Source organism: Belonocnema kinseyi, chromosome 10 (assembly GCF_010883055.1).
Source record: "Belonocnema kinseyi isolate 2016_QV_RU_SX_M_011 chromosome 10, B_treatae_v1, whole genome shotgun sequence".
Taxonomy (NCBI): Eukaryota; Metazoa; Arthropoda; class Insecta; order Hymenoptera; family Cynipidae; genus Belonocnema; species Belonocnema kinseyi.
Window position 1 is genome coordinate 66,043,321 of NC_046666.1, and position 16,894 is coordinate 66,060,214.

A 16,894-nucleotide genomic window follows, 5' to 3' on the forward strand; every position below is an offset into this window, starting at 1 on the left:
ATCGGATTAAAATTAAGCTTATAATCAAGCTATGAAGTGAATTTAAAGCTTTTGTTCGACACGCCTCCAAAATACTTCTGGCTTCACATCTACTGTTATTTATATAGAAAGTCACTTGTAAAATAATAATTTTGAAGACAATCTAACAAGAACAGAAAATTATTAACATTCCATTAAATAATTCAGATTAATACTTCAAGGGGAAGATAATAAAATAACCATTTTTGTATCTCCATTCTTTTCCCGCTAACATTTCACGTTTATGAAACGCTTTTTTTGTTTCAGAAAAAAATCATATCATTACTGATTTTTGCATGAAGCATTCCAAAGGTGCTGCAATGATCGTATCAAAATTCAGTAATGATCGGATTAAAAGTAAGCTTATAATCAAGCTTTACAGTTAACAAATAAATCAAACGAATTTTCAACTAGTTCCATTTTCAACTTCAAAGTTTATTTCAAAATCTTGTTAAATCTAGAATTTATTTTAAATGTATGCAACTTTCAAATTATTTTTGGAATGTTTTTCAAACCTCTGCATGTCTTTTGAAATCAATAGAATTTTTCGTTCCACTTTTAGAAATTTCGCAAATTATAAAAAATTATGTTAAAATATTCTAGACTCTTTTAACAATTTTGGAAATCTTTTTAAATCTTTTTAAGTATTCTTTGTAAATAATATTCTAAAATAAAAAAATTGTTTTCAATTTTCCTAGGAATCTAACGAAAATATTTTATTCTTTTGAAGCCTTTCTTAATTTTTAAAAAGTTTCTCTTTTTTTTTAAATCTGCAAAAATCGACATTTTATTTTAAATTAGACTGTGCCTATTTGCACCGAAATTTCGGTTCGACTAGCCAAATTTTGTTGGTACAAACTTCGTTTAAATTATATGAAATCATTTCAAGTTTTCAACTAATTTTCAATCTTTTCAAAACTTCCAAACACCTATTAAAATTACTCAAATTTCGTCTAGAAATAATAAGGGTCCAATTGCTATTTAAACATCTAAATTGAAACATTTTACTTAGACACTAAACCGGTTTTGATTTATTCGGCTTGAATAAACCGTCAGATATTGATCAATATAAAACAATTATTATTGTTTGTTATAAAAAAATTTAAAGTAGCATGAATTAATATTTTACACTGAGCCAATATTTTTAATTTAGTGAAAGCGTTTAGTTACGAAATACATTTTTCCGAAGTAATTTTTTAATTAAAAATAGTAAATATATAGTAATAGTACTAATGGTAATAATAATAAGCGTTTACAGACGTGAAATGTAAGCGGGAGAAGAATGGAGATACAAAAATGGTTATTTTATTATCTTCCCCTTGAAGTATTAATCAGAATTATTTCATGGAATGTTAATAATTTTCTGTTCTTGTTAGATTGTCTTCGAAATTATTATTTTACAAATGGCTTTCTACATAAACAACAGTAGATGTGAAGCCAGAAGTATTTTCGAGGCGTGTCGAACAAAAGGTTTAAATTCACTTCAGATCTTGATTGTAAGCTTAATTTGAATCCGATCATTACTGAATTTTGATACGATCATTGGAGCACCTTTGGAATGCTTCATGCAAAAATCAGTAATGATATGATTTTTTCTGATACAAAAAACGCGTTTAATAGATGTGAAATGTTAGCGGGAGAAGAAAGGTTCTCTTACAAAAATAGAAATGACTGTGCTTGACTGTACTAACAAGCCCGTTACTCTCTCGCTTGCCCTGGCGTATTTGCATTGGCGGAAGAGGGACGTCGATAGTCGCCTGTGGCCACATGACCGTGGTCGCTTCATGCCCTGGGAAATGCAGTTCGAATGGTCCCAGGCATATGGAAGGAGTTGAGATTATTTACGATGGGTGCATTATATTTTCTACCGTTTGAAGAAAAAAGTAGGCCTGCAGTAAATACATTGTTATTACTTCAAACCCCAGACTCAACTCGGATTTGTCGAGAATTTTGACACAGGTCAAAAAAAGGCGGTTTTTAATATCAAAAAATTAATTTAAAATTTCGAAAATTTGCAGGTGCATTGCTAAGACATCAGGAAAGGTAAATGACAAAGTCCCTACTTCGAGAAATGAAAGCAACTTCTTCAAATTAAGCGTTGTAAATGATCAAAATAATTTTCAGTATTAAATAAATAATATAGCTACAACGAAATTATCGATATTGCTTGGTAGCTTACCTTCAGCCAAGCTCGAAACAATAAACTGCACTCGTTTTCACTGAGGCAATCGCTCATAAAAGCAAGAATAATGAACTGCCAAAAATGTTCAATCTTTTCAATTTTTCGGGCAAACTATTCACTTTATTGCAATATTTTATATAACCTTTTTTATTCAGAAGAAAATTCAGAGTGTTCTATTATATAACTATTTTTGCTTTAAAAACAGCCGTTTCCAAGGAAAATCTAAAAACATAAAATCACCGCCATATTGGAAGATGGCGACTCGAGCCCCCCCCCCAATTTACTGAATTTTGGGAGGTGTTTCAAGACCCCCTAAGGAAGCTTCCTGACAACTAAGTTCAATGTTATAAATTATTTCCATTTAAGCCTCCTCACTCAGCTTCGTTGACTGGCCTATAAAGGTAGAGCCTACATGCGACCTTAGATTATTTTTTTGACCAGTCATTAGGGTGCCTTTAAGCCCTTACGTGGCGTTGGATAAGGGGTAGGGGTGCGACCTTACATTATCTCTGTGACCAGTGACTACGGTGCCTTCCGGCCTCACATAGTGTTGAAAAAGGGGTAGGGGTGCGACCTTACATTATTTCTGTGACCAGTCACAGAGGGGAATTCCCTCCCACAAAGTGGCGTTGGAAAAGGGTGTAGGGGTACGACCTCACATTCTCTCTGTGACCAGTCACAGGGGTGCCTTTTCGCCCTCACGTGGTATTGGAAAAGGGTATGTGTGCGACCTTACATTATTTTTGTGACCAGAGACTAGGGTTCCTTCTCGCCCCACGTGGCTTTGGAAAAGGGGTAGGGGTGCGACCTTAAATTATATCTGTGACCAGTCACAGAGGTGCCTTTCCACTCCCCACGTGGCGTTGTAAAAAGGGGTAGGGGTGCGACCTTACATTATTTTTGTCACCAGTCACAGAGGTGCCTTCCCGCCCCCCAAGTGGCGTTGGAAAAGAGGTAGGGGTGTGACCTTACATTATCTCTGTCACCAGTCACAGGGGTGCATTTCCGCTCCCACGAGTCGTCAATAGTAATTCTTGAGTTGAAAATCAACGATAAAAAGTCATTTATACATAGAACGTTCCATTAAAAGCTTCAAAAGCTACAAACTTTCCAAATAACTCCTCAATTACATGGCCCTACTCTAAAATGCGTAAAACTCACTTTCGTATGCATCAGTATACGATTTTAAAAAAATTGTAAAAAACAGGAAAAGGAAAAAAAGCCGGCAAATAACAATGTTGCCGGTACCGGCAGGCTAGCTACTACGTTCCTTAAATTGCATGAATTCCTTGAATGCCATGAATTCCTTGAATGCCATGAATTCATTGAATTGCATAAATTCATTGAATTTCATGAATTCCTTAAATTTCATGCATTCCTTGAATTCCATGAATTCATTGAATTGCAGTAATTTCTTGAATTTCATGAATTCCATGAATATGCGCGCTCTGCCGCTACCTTGCTAGAAAATATAATGCTTTCTAAATAAACCGGTAAAAAAATTGTCGGCACCGGACATTTTTTTACCGGTACCGACAATTTTTTTTACCGGTACCGACAGTGTATACACTTCGTATTTATTATCCCAAATTTTTAACTCGATGTGACGCTTCGTGTAAAAATATGTTGGGAAATAAGAAAGGTGGCGGTAAGGTAGGAATCTAGTCACGTGACCCACTCGTCACATGGCCTTAAATGGCCATAAATAAGTAAACTTCTCAAATATTTACATGCGTTATTTGACATAACCATTCATGTAATATCTTAAGATCTACAGATGCTAACTTTGAAATCTAGATTAGTGTCCTATAGTTAAACATAAAATATGTTAATCCTGAACATCTAATTCTAGATGTTACGTTTGATCATGCAATTTTCTCCGTGTTCTCAACAAAGAACGTAATAATAGATATTTTAAGTAATTAAGAATGATTTGAATTTAAAAAGAAAACAGTTGCATTCCACCAAAAGTTTGAAATTTTAGCAAAATAATTTTTACCAGAATAGTTAAATCCCTAACCAAAATAGATTAATTTTCAACAAACCAGTTGCATTTTTAATTTAAAAAAAGGAATTTCTATCAAAACAGTTAAATCTTCAACTGAACAAAATATTTTTTCTACATCCCAGGTGGAAAGGTCGGTAGTGTGTCGGAGTTCACCACCGGTGCAGTACTGGCCCAGTACTGCCCACCAGTACAGACAGGCGGTGGTTCGCCCAGTACTGGCAGAACGTTGGCTGCACGACTCGGGCGACATTATGCCAGTAGTACAAAAATAGACTTAAAAAAACACGTCTACAAATGTTGTCAGGGTGTTTTAAGATGTCGAGAAATTGACTATACAATATTGAGGTGAAAACATTTTTTTTCTATTACTTTTTTAAGGAAAATATTCTAAGTTCCACCTCCATGAAAAATGTTTAAATTTCAGAAAAAATTACATTGGATGTATGTCTTAATCGTTGTAGAATAGTCTGAAACACCTAAAAAACAAGACGTTACACGAAGGTTTAAAGAAAATTGTTATTAAAAAAATGGTTGCGCAACGTGGTAAAATTCCTAAGTTCCGTGGATATAAATTTTAAATGCTCATTAAATGTTATTATCAGAACTTTTTAAATGGTCTAAAACACGAGAAAATAAAATATTACACGAAGAAAAATTGTAGTCGATTAAAATTATTTATTTAATAATTATTTCATTGATATTCCTGTTGGAAGTTCGTGTATTTTACATTCACGTAACGTCGTATAATAATAAATAATTACAAAAAGAGAGCTCAAAATTTTGTACTTGAACTTTTCAGAACTGTAGCTTATGAGGATACACTGCAAAAAAAATCTATTGAATTTACATCTCTGGTGGATGTAAATAAAAGGACCCTCGTGTATCGGAGTAACTTTACGAATCTGTTGTGATATTCCAATTCGGCAGATAATTTTACACGCGAAAATGTAAAATTCATCATCTGAAAGAATAAAATAAAATTTATCAGGGCGACAGGTTTCGAACACTTGAAAAGCTCAAACTTCGTAGAATTTCATGGAGATTGAAGAAACACAAGCCGGACACGTTACCACTTACCTAAAACACATAAGACACTATGGGTATTTTTTAATGTTTAAATATTCCGTAAGAAAAATATGAAATATACGTTTTGAATAACCGCATTTTTTCCGTTCCAATAGCAGAAAATATGAAAGGCAATTTTAAATTAATTATAAATGTAAAATTTTACAGTTTCCGCCAGGATAAAATTATAGATCTTTGGTAAAATTAAAAATCTCGATGTAATTTTCAATCACAGGAAAGTGATTTTACCGACGCATGGTATTTTTACACGCTGCGACTGAATTTTCTCTTCTGAATATAAAGTTCGTACGAGGGAATGTGTAATTTTGTTTTTATCGAGTATGTAATATTATACTGCTCTTCGAGGGTCCTTTTATTTACATCGCTAGAGGATGTAATTTCACATACTTTTGTAAAATCACACAGTGAAGTGTGTGATATTTACAATGATACAATATTTAATTTTCCGAAGCTTTGTAATTTTACACAAATGTTTTTTTACAGTGTAGCTTTTTCACCAAGTTTTAACTTGTCGATTTAGCGCAGTGGTTAGCACTCCCGACTGCTAGGGGATAGATTTAGGTGGTATAGATATGTAGGTTAGGTCCCCCTTAGCGTTAGAAACTTTATCTGTAATATAATGTTTAAAAATGTAATCTATGTATTCATTCTAAGCAGTGCCATTAGCAAGTATTAAGAAAATAGTACTGGCACGCCAGTACTGCCAAGGATTACAAGCCAGTACTGGAACTCCGGCAGGCTGTACTGGGCTAGTACTGGGCTGGTGGTGTATTTCCACCTGGGATGATACACTGCTCAAAACAGTATCAAATTTAAAATACCAATGTACTCGCTAAATCTGAAGTAGATCAAATTCGAGAATGAGAATGCGACGTTGCCACTATCGTTCCCTTACGAACTGTTACTGTGAATGTGTGTATTCTTATATATGACGCTTCTATGCGAGTGTACAAACTCATTAAACATTTTTTAACCAATGGTTACACTGTTAAACATTTCTATAGCGATTTTACGATAAATGTAATGGAAGCAATATGCATATACGTGTAGTAAATTTAATATACCATTATCTTGTAAAATAATATACATGCATAGTAAAATAGAGTGCATAAAAGTTGAAAGTTTTCTGATGTATTCAAATCTTGTAAAATATTTAAAACTAAAATAATAACCTACAACTCATCAACTAAATTCTTATTTATAATCAAAGTGCAACGTACGGGTGGGGTTTCCATCAAAATTCACTGCGAATGTCAGAATTTTTGCGTGAGTACTGCTGCTTTTAGGTCAGGTGTCTTAATTATGTACTTAATTGAACCCGCTTGAAACCCAGTATAATTTATGTTCAACTAGAAATACATATAATGCTTTATTATTTAGAATTAAACTTTACTGCCAAAATTATTTTTAATTTGCGTAAAGTGAAATTACCTGGCTCTTCTAAGAATTGATCAATATACAGGTATATTACATTTACTACGCAGCCTCGCAATAACTATTTCATCGACCGAGTTCTTCGATTTAGTATACAAATGTGTAGTAACTGTATATCAAAATTGCAAACATTTTTAACAGTGTAGAAGAGATCATTTCTTGCATCTATCTGAGCGTAAACTTTTGAATGTTATTGTCGTGCGACAACTACCTTAATATCGAAAATTATAAAAGTTATAAATTTTTAAATGAAAATAGTCTTTTTTTCTACTTTTTGGACTTCAACATTTTTTAAAGTGTATTTAAATGTAATTTTTGGCAATAAGACCTACATGATCTTTTAAAGTTACTTCTTGAGAAGTTCTAAAAAAAATTTCAAGTAAAAATATTTAATAGTTTTATTTTTATAGTGATTTTTGTCGCCTGGATCCTTCGGACCCAACTGTGGTCAGCGTGTTACTCCACAGAAGTGTGGTCACTAAGAGTTAAATTTAATATAAGATGTGTAGCTTGTCATATTTTTATGTATATTAAATTTCAATATCGTTCATGCAAATGACTTCATATGCATTTGCATTAAATTTAATATAATTAAAATTTTCTATAAGAGAAATCAATCAACTACAACAATTTTTTTTTTAGCAAAATAGTTCAACTTTTAGCCAAATGTTTCACTTTTTTACGAAAAATATGAAAATTAATTTTTTTTAAGCTTAATTAATAAATTAAATAAATGAATAGTAATATCCTATAATAAAAAACGAAATATCAAGAAAATGCATTAATTTTGAACCAAATCTCGAATCAACCACTCAAAAAAAGTCTGGTTAAATCATCCAGAATTCTGTTTAAATATGCTCTTACTATTTTTTCTGGTTAAAGTAATCAGAATTCTGATTGTTTTAGTCAGAATTCCTAGTTAATATAAAGAGAATTCTGGCTACTCTAACCAGAAAAGTAAGTAAGGGCATATTTACCCAGAAAAAATTAGAAAAAGGAGGAAAAGAATTCTTAGGGGAAAATAGGGACTTTATTGATGTGTACTAAAAAATATTCACGGGTCAACTATGGCCCTCTTACCTGTTAACACTGTCCTGCAAATTTTAATTTTTTTGATGAAAATAAGATGGCACCTTGTGTTTCCAAATGGATTTTCGCGCCGAACGCGAATCAGGGTTCAAAAACTTCCAGTCACGTCTTTGAAAAAATAATGGTTGAAACCCCTAAAAACGGCGCTCTTATCCATTTTTGAAAAATTGTAGAGATGAACCATGACGGTCTACAAACTTCGCTAATATCAGAAATTAAAGGCTGAAACAAGCCCTTTCACATGAGCCCAATGTCAAATTAATCGCATGCGCCCTTAGAGCGGGTGGTGTTATTTGTCTAGGGGTGGAGGAAGAAAATGAAAACAGAAAGGACTTTAACACACTTACACCCACGCCCAGGATGATAAAATGCGCAGTGCTTTTAAAGATTTTAAGGATCGCTAATAACGAATATTCAATTAGGTTTCAAACAATCAAAATGGCGGACCATTTTTTCCAAATTCAATCGTATTCGTTTGAAACTTGTTACTCGGGGGCTTTTTTAGGGTCGCTGATTACGAATATGCAGTTACATTTAAAAACTATCAAAATTGCGATCCAATATGGCAGAAGATTTTTTGAAATTCAAACGGATTTGCTTGAATATTGGCTTCAACAAAAACACACCACCGCTCTAAGGGCGCATGCGATTAATGTCACTTTTTTTATTTCCTCACTTAATCTTACACGAAGCGCCACATCGAGTTGACAATTTGTGATACTAAGCACAGCAAAAAAAAATGTTCAAAATCAGACCGAAATCAATATCATTTTGAGATTTAACAAAAATGATACCGAATTCAAGAGCATTTTGATCGGCCGAAGTGAATGATCGACTTTTGTGATCATAATGATCAGATTCGGGATCATGTATGACGTCAAACCAAGATGGCTGACGTTCTTACAGTACTTAGCTCATATGCAGGCTTTTTATGGTTTCTCATCGTACATGTGTACTTGAAAAGTTAAAAAAACGAAATCTGATATTAGAATTATCACCAGTTAAGTGTAGATGTCACATGCGTGCGGTTATATACAATTTTTAGGTTTATTTCGTTATGACAGTGGCACCAAGAATTGGCGGCCATTTTCTTTAAATGTTCTTTTTTGCTTTTTTCATAATTACTAAAATTAAAATCCAGACCCACTTAGTGGTTCTTATTTATTATCCCCAATTTTCAACTTTTTCAAATTCATGTGAAAATAAGTTGGGAAATAAAAAAAGTGGCTGTATGATAGGAATCTGGCCACATGACCCACTCATGACATGGCCTTAATTTCTGATAATAGCGAAGTTTGTAGCACGTCATGTTTCAGCTCTACAATTGTTCAAAAATGGCTAAAAACGCCGCTTTTAGGGGTTGCAACCCCTATTTTCTCAAAAACGTGACGTGAAGTTTCTGAACCCAGATACGCGTTCAGCACGAAAAATTAATTCGGAAACACTAGGTGCCATCTTATTCGCAAAATTCATGTAGGGCAGTGAAATTAATATATTTTACCTGACAAATGCATGGATAGGTCCGTGTTGATTATGCCTATGGAAGCGATCTTATAAGTGCCGCTTTTTAAGGTCATAGGTATGTTATCGCCATATGTATATCTATGCAGTCAATAATTATAAAGTCATAGATATATAATTACTGTTACATATCAGCTGTTATATATCGATGAGTTCTACGAAGAATAGGCTATCTTTTCTTTCCCGTTAAGAATTAGGCTAACTTCATTCAGCTAAGTGTTCAAGAGGAATAAATAACGTATTATTTTTCGAAGTATTTCCAACGAATTCAAAACTTCAGCTTTTGGTATTACAGTTTATAATGTAATTAAGGCACCTATAACATTCAAAACAAGAAATTTTAAAAGATTTTTATTTATTTTAATACTTCTACGTGTCAACTAAATTTCATACAAAACGAAGTTAGCTTAATTCTTAATGGTACCAAAAAGATAGCCTATTCTTCGTAGAATACATCGATATATTCATTATTTCTGATGTCATAGATATATATTGGCTATTACATACCTATCAGTTAAAAAGGAGAACTTCAATTTCGCTCCATAGACATGAAAAACGGCCGTATTCAAACATATGTGCTAATATGCCTAAAAATGATTTTCATACTTATTAAGTTATTATTCAACTGTACCGTTGCAGGTTCATCTTTCGTATAATTTGCAGACCTTATTAAAATTTATAATCAGGAAACGTATAAAACTTTATATTTGTTTGTAACGTTACTCTTATTGAACTCCTGTCTCCTGCCTCTGTTACCAATCATAGTTTTTGGTGCGAACACGTTTCAACTCTCAAATTAGTAACTTAGTTAATAAATAGGCGGTTCCTATACTAATTTACGCGTTTCTCTTTTATTTGTATCGTTGTATCTTTTTTAACTTTACGAAAATATATTATCGTCTTTATTTAACTCTCAGATCATCTTTGAAAAAATTGAAAGACGTAAACTATTCTCTTGCTTCATAAACTGTCTACATCAAAAACTGTAGCTATCATCCGATAATTAATTTCAAAATAAAAAATTACCAAAAGCAAAACGGGCAAAATTTATACGAGTTTAAACTAATCGAGACAACAAAAAGTACTTTGAAATTGCATTTCTGCGATAAACACTGCGACCATATGCGCGATATAGCGGAATGTCAACAGCATAGAAAAAGCATAAAGTCTCTAAAATAGTAAAAAAGGATAACAAAACTTTCGCGCTGAATTTCAAGTTGCTGGAAAAGAACTATTATTAACATTCTCAAATGAAGTAAACGGAAGTTATGAAGTTACCGCAAGGAAGGATATTGTATGCGATAAAAATTGCGGTCACTGGTAATCAATCTCAATTTCGCTTTTATCAGTGACAATATTTATGAGAAATTTTGATAAATGGCAAGTTAAAGAGGAAATTTGATAGAAAGCACATAATTATTCTGCTAAACTTAAGAGACAGAAAAAAGATCTGTTTTCATTTAATAACGTTACCGCAGCAGAAATCAATAATAAATATTAAAATGTTAAAAAATCTTATCGAAGTTTAATCTAACAGCGTGTGTGAAAACACCAAGTAATTTTATAATTTTAACGTGAGTACAGCACAGAAAAAACTGAAGTTAAATTTTGTTGCATGTAAAATTTCCCGCTGTTAAAGTTTACATGCTAGTTGGCGAAAGTTTATCCTACGATGGAATAAAAGCTGTCGTCTGCTACGGCGTCCTTAGCAGCAATGGGAAAACGGCAAAGTATGAGTGAATACGAGTTCTAAATCAGGACATTAGATTTAAAAGACCACAGAAAAAACAAAAGTTAAAATTTGTTGCAGTTAAGACTTGCAACAGTTAAAAATGAAATATATTTCGGCGAAAGTTTTAACCAGGTTAGGAGAATAATTTTGATCTCGTTTAGTGCGTCACGCTAAAGTGAGCAAATTTCGATAAAACATGTAGAATAAGCAACACAAAAAAGAAAAAGAATTGTTCTTACTGATACAGTATCTCCTCCGAAACAAATTACACTATTGTAGGCGAATTAGAACTTATTTATAATACCATTTATCAAAAAGCGCAAAAACAACTGACAGATAGGAACTCCCATTTCTCTCCAATTTAATGATGTTAAACGACGATAGATAGCGCCAGCATCACGATTCTCGCTACATCTCGAATAAAAATGGAGCGTTTATAAGGCGAAAGATTATCTTGGCCAGGTTAAAAATCGGAAATTATCTTCGATTAATGTAAAGTTTATCCGGCAAGGTTAATTTTTGTTGCGGTGAATCTTTCACCTGGAATCGACGTAAACTTTATCTTTTGTTTTTTTCTGTGAGGTGCTTGGGGGTTAGGTTTCTTAATTATTTTCTTATGTGAACTTTATATACTTAAAAACGAGTGTCACATATGTTTATCTACGAAAAATGTTACGTTTTATTATTTATAATTGAAAATAAATGCCAAAATTGTTTTTAATTTGCATAAAGTGCAAATCTCTAACTCTTATTCCCAATGATCAATATACGGTATATGAAATTTAATATACAAAGTGTCTTAATCGCGATTTCTCATACCGAGGTTTTCAAATTAATATAGAAATGTATATTAAAATTGTAAACATTTTTAACAGTGTATACAAAAGATATTGTGAGCTACAAGGTTCATAACAAAAAGAAATTCGAAATGTTGATAAGGCTAATGTTATAAATTTCATTTATAACACTTTATAGTGATCCTAAAGAATATTTTAGGAAAACAGAGGAGTTTAAGAGACTCCAGAAAGTACCTAAATTACAATAAATACACATATTTGTAAGAAAATTCGAATGCAATACAATTTTTCTTAACCTGCCAAGAAACCTTACATATCACATTTCTTCTATATAATTGTTACTGATGTTATACAAATTAAATTTAGACAAAATCTGTCATTTGGCTTTTTTACTACACACGTAGAAAAAAGAAATGTAATATTTACTTATCAAGAAATGTAGAGCATTTCGTAAATGTCACAATGAAATTAAGTTTAATTTAGCGGTTATCATTTAATAAAATAAACATCTATTCCCTGATATTAGATACTGCAAGAAATGTAAAATTCACTGAACAGATATCAAAATAGTGGTGCAGTGGACATTACCGAAAGATCGGTACATCCCGTGTGAAAATAATTCATGGCGCTATACTGTTCCAGCCTAGACCACCACGAGTCTATACTGGCACTATCTCGAGAAACTATGCTGGGACAGTGCGCAAATGTAACGCTCCAATCGACTAGCTACTATCTACACCAGCGGTACTGGCGCGTTCTAGTGCATCTAGTAATGGAATATAGCTTGTTGTGCTTTTTTTGCAGAATGCTTCCAAACATTTTTGGTGAAAAAGAAAATGTTAATTTTAACTGTTTTGGAACCAGGAGTCAAATTAAAAATTGAATTCTCGTTTTACTCCATAAACACTAGAATTACATATTTTTTAAATCATTAGGGTAATTCTAGTATTTATGGAGTAAAATGAGAAAATCCAGTTGTGAGGTTGGCTCTTGATACTCTTGATTCCAACGCTCTTACGTCAAAAAAGAAGCTGGAAAACTCCAAACCTCGTGGTCGCGAAACGAAATGTATTCACCATGAATGGCGGCATGGCGAACATCTGATTCTTGCAATTCGCTTCCGGTTATTGTTGCCAACTTTTTTGATAGCAGTTTTGAAATTGCATTGCATGATGAAAGTTGAGTGCTGTTGGTAGCACTGCATAATATTTGAGGTTAGGTAATATGTCATTTTAATGTACATGAGTACTGGATACATGGCATACGAAAAGGAAAATTACTTTACTAGAAAACCTAACGATAAAATGTCTTTATACAGCAATAATTTTTTATACTAGCTTTGTCTTTCATTCGATAGTTTACCAATAAACAATGTATAGTGCGTCAGATCAATCGGTACTTAGTGATGAATTGAATTAACAAATCTGTTCTATGAGACAGCACTGACAACACAGGCAACTTTATTTCTTCTATTTCCTTTGATTTGAACACTGCAATAAATGTAATTTTTTATCTTTTATTAATTAGTTTTTAAATGACGTCTTCTTTTTCAAAGTCCAAATAGAAGTACTTTCTAGAGCCAAGCTAGATTTTAGGCGGAATGTTTATATTAATGCAATGTCAAATTCTGTCTAGCGACGTGAGTGGGTCTACATAGAACTGCGTGATGGATTTTTCTATCTAGTAGGTATAGACAGCGTCAAAAGAGCGCTAATCTAATACAGCGTGAAGAGACAGACACGAATAATTCAGTACTGGCGCTAGAATAATTCCAGATCTGATTGGTTTGCTTAGTTCGCCCCTAAAGTCGTAAAAACGCAACATATCCGCGCGGACAATGGATGGATTGAATTACGTAAAAAACATTCCTTTTTGACATTTCTGTGACAGTCGTGAAATTACGCCATATTCCCAATTAGCAAGGAAGGGGTTTTATAAAAAATAACAAAATTTGGACTGCACAACTTCGTCACAGATCGCGTACACTTGAGACTTTAATGGAGCAGGACGTTTTTGTAACTGTTTCAGCTGAGGTTCCTGAGGTCGCACCTCTCAGTTACAAATGCATTTTGAAATTATTTTACGGATGGCAACTCGTGTAATAGTGTAGTAGTTAAGACAATTAACTTGCGTACTTACGTTTATGCGATCGATCCCGACCCCCCATAGCGTGCGTAATTTTAATTTGAATTATAAGCGTTGTAACTTACAAATACCGATTATATTTAAGTATATCCGAAAATATATATAAGAATTAACCGTGCGGTTATTTATTAATTATTTATTAATTATTTTTTAGCAACACTTTTTCCCAACCGTTAACATAAGTTAGATCTCTTTATATTATTCGTTAAAGTGACATGATAATTCGTAATTGCAGCATCGAAGAACTGTGCAGAATAGCGACTGGATCGGTAAAATCTATCTATAAGGTTCTTTTTTCTGCGTGTATACTTTTTCAGGAAAGCGACATCGTTCTAGTTTATTAATATTTTCAGACAAAAGATCATGGAAAAATAGTTTAATTCTTTAATATCCTTGATTAAAATTTATCAAGTGTGGGGCTGATGCAATAAAAACATTTTTAGCTTCCTTTTTGCAGTAGAACTGATCTTGTTCCCACTTGATTTTAAAGTGTACACAAGACTTGAAGATTTAAAAAGATTGCTGGGGTTTGTGGAGATTTCAAATATTTCACCGTTAATCTTTTCTATTCGTATATTAATAAGTTTTAATTTATAAGAAGATTAGATCATTTAATTTGAGGGAAATTTAATACAAATTAGGGGATATTTAGATAAAACTCTCCAGGTAGGGGTCTTTTACGGGAAATAGGGTACTGGCTGTGAAGATAATATTCTTTTTCAAACCCGATTGACCCGATTGACCACACGACGAAGTATCACATGCCCTTAAGGGATTCGAAAGTATTTTAAGGTATTTCAAAACCTTTCACAAGATTTAACGGATTTTACTGTATTACCAAGGATTTCGAAGATATGTATAGAAATTTTGAACTGTTTTTTGTGTTAGAAAACTTTAATGAATAAGTTTAATTAATTTTGCATCCCATTTTAAATGATTTTGAAGATTTGAAGTTATTTTAAAAGATTCCACAGAATTTCAAACATTTCAAGGGATATAAAAGATTTCAAGGGATATCTTTTTAAAAATATTTCCAAAGGTAGCAAGGCATTTCAAGGGATTAGAAAAAATGTTCATGGTTCTCAAAAGGAAACCAATTTTATTTTTGCCGACCCGCTATTCATTAAATCTTTAAATAGTATAGTATTATTTATTTTAATGATGATTAACATATAATCGGTTTCTATATCATGATTTTCTATCATGGATTTTCTATCATCGTAAAAAAATTATAGGAAATTCATAACAAGAAAATCATTATACGCCTACACTGATTTTCCTTTAATACTTTTACATAAGGGCAGGTTGCAATTTTTGCATAAAACACGCACTGCTCCTTTCTTCGAATTCAGTTTTTCTGTTACTTCATTTCTTAGTGTTTTGGTTTTGTGGCTTTGGGTTTCGTAAATGATGAAGAACATTTATATTTCTATCAGACGTTTCGGCTCAATATATGGGCCCTCTTCAGTGATTTATTCTAGAAAAAGTTTTGTTCTACATTTTACATTTCGCCCTAAGAAATATTTTTGTGTGTCGACCTTTTGTACATAACATTAATTACTGTTCTATGTAGCTAAATAGTTGTCTCAACTAACCATTTTTTCAGCGTGGAATACTGATTTTTAATTTTAACGAACATGAGAATCATTAATAAAGTGCAACTCTGAAGTTATAAACTTGAAAACGTATGATACGGAAAAAGAGACAAATAAGAAGTGGCAATCTGTTGTTAAGTTTTAAAATAAAATTCTTGGTGTTTTCCGACCCCCCCCCCCCCATTCACGTCACCCCTTTGAGTGTAAGATGCAATAACCATATTGAAAATTAGAAAATAGAGAGAGGAAGTCAGATATAAAAATAATGTTTAATTAGAAGATTATATATATAATTTATTTTACGAGACAATAAAAATGGCATTCTGTTGCTGAGTTTCAAACTTCAATTCTTAACGTTTTCTGTTTCTCTGCCCCCCCCCCCCAACTATATAAATAAATTGCTGGTAAATCTAACTAATTTATTTGTTGTAACTACAATTACTATCTTCACTAACATAACCTTTATATGAGGAGTAACGGCGACTTGTCACCGTAGAAAACTGGTTAGTTACTGTTACCATCGAAGTAGTTGTAGCTTATACCAACTCTACTAATAAGGAGCTTCTTGTCGCAACTAACCATTTTTTTCAGTGAAACAATTCGATTAAATTTAACAGTTTCATTCTTCCCTAATGTAGAGAGGTTTCCATTTCAAGTTCTAATATTAATTAAAACAAATGTGTAATTAAACGTGTGTACTTGGAAAGCAACAATTCAACCTTGCTAAGCCATAGTGACATAGTCGGTGAACTTGAAAAATTCCTTTTATTATATGCTATGACATTAATGTTTAAAGGGATCGGTCGGTTCTCGCTCCACTAGTTTTATCGCAGTTTTAATAATGATACTGAAACTGTTTCCGCCGGTACTTTCCTACACAATGGTCAAGGTCTTTGTGGTTGTCGTATAAAAATTGATTGACGGTTGTACCGAGAAGGACTTGAAAAGTTTCAAGAATGTTTGGAACTAAGAGAAGTACAAATAAGATCCTACTATTTCCTATTTCATATAGCCCCAGTTTCAATTTCACATGTTTAAAACCTCACCACTTAAAAATACGACTTTCGATTATTCTTCAAATTACTCTACAGAATAGCACATTCGAACATGGATTACAGCTTGGGAATTCCTGATATATATCAACAGTGCAGTAAAGTCTCTTATTTGTCAAGATGAGTTAATGAAAGGGAACCAGTAATACCAGCACAGGAATTATGAAATATCTGTTTACAGTTCATACTCATTTAATGTATATGTTTAGAGTTATGTAAAGTGATCATTAGAAAG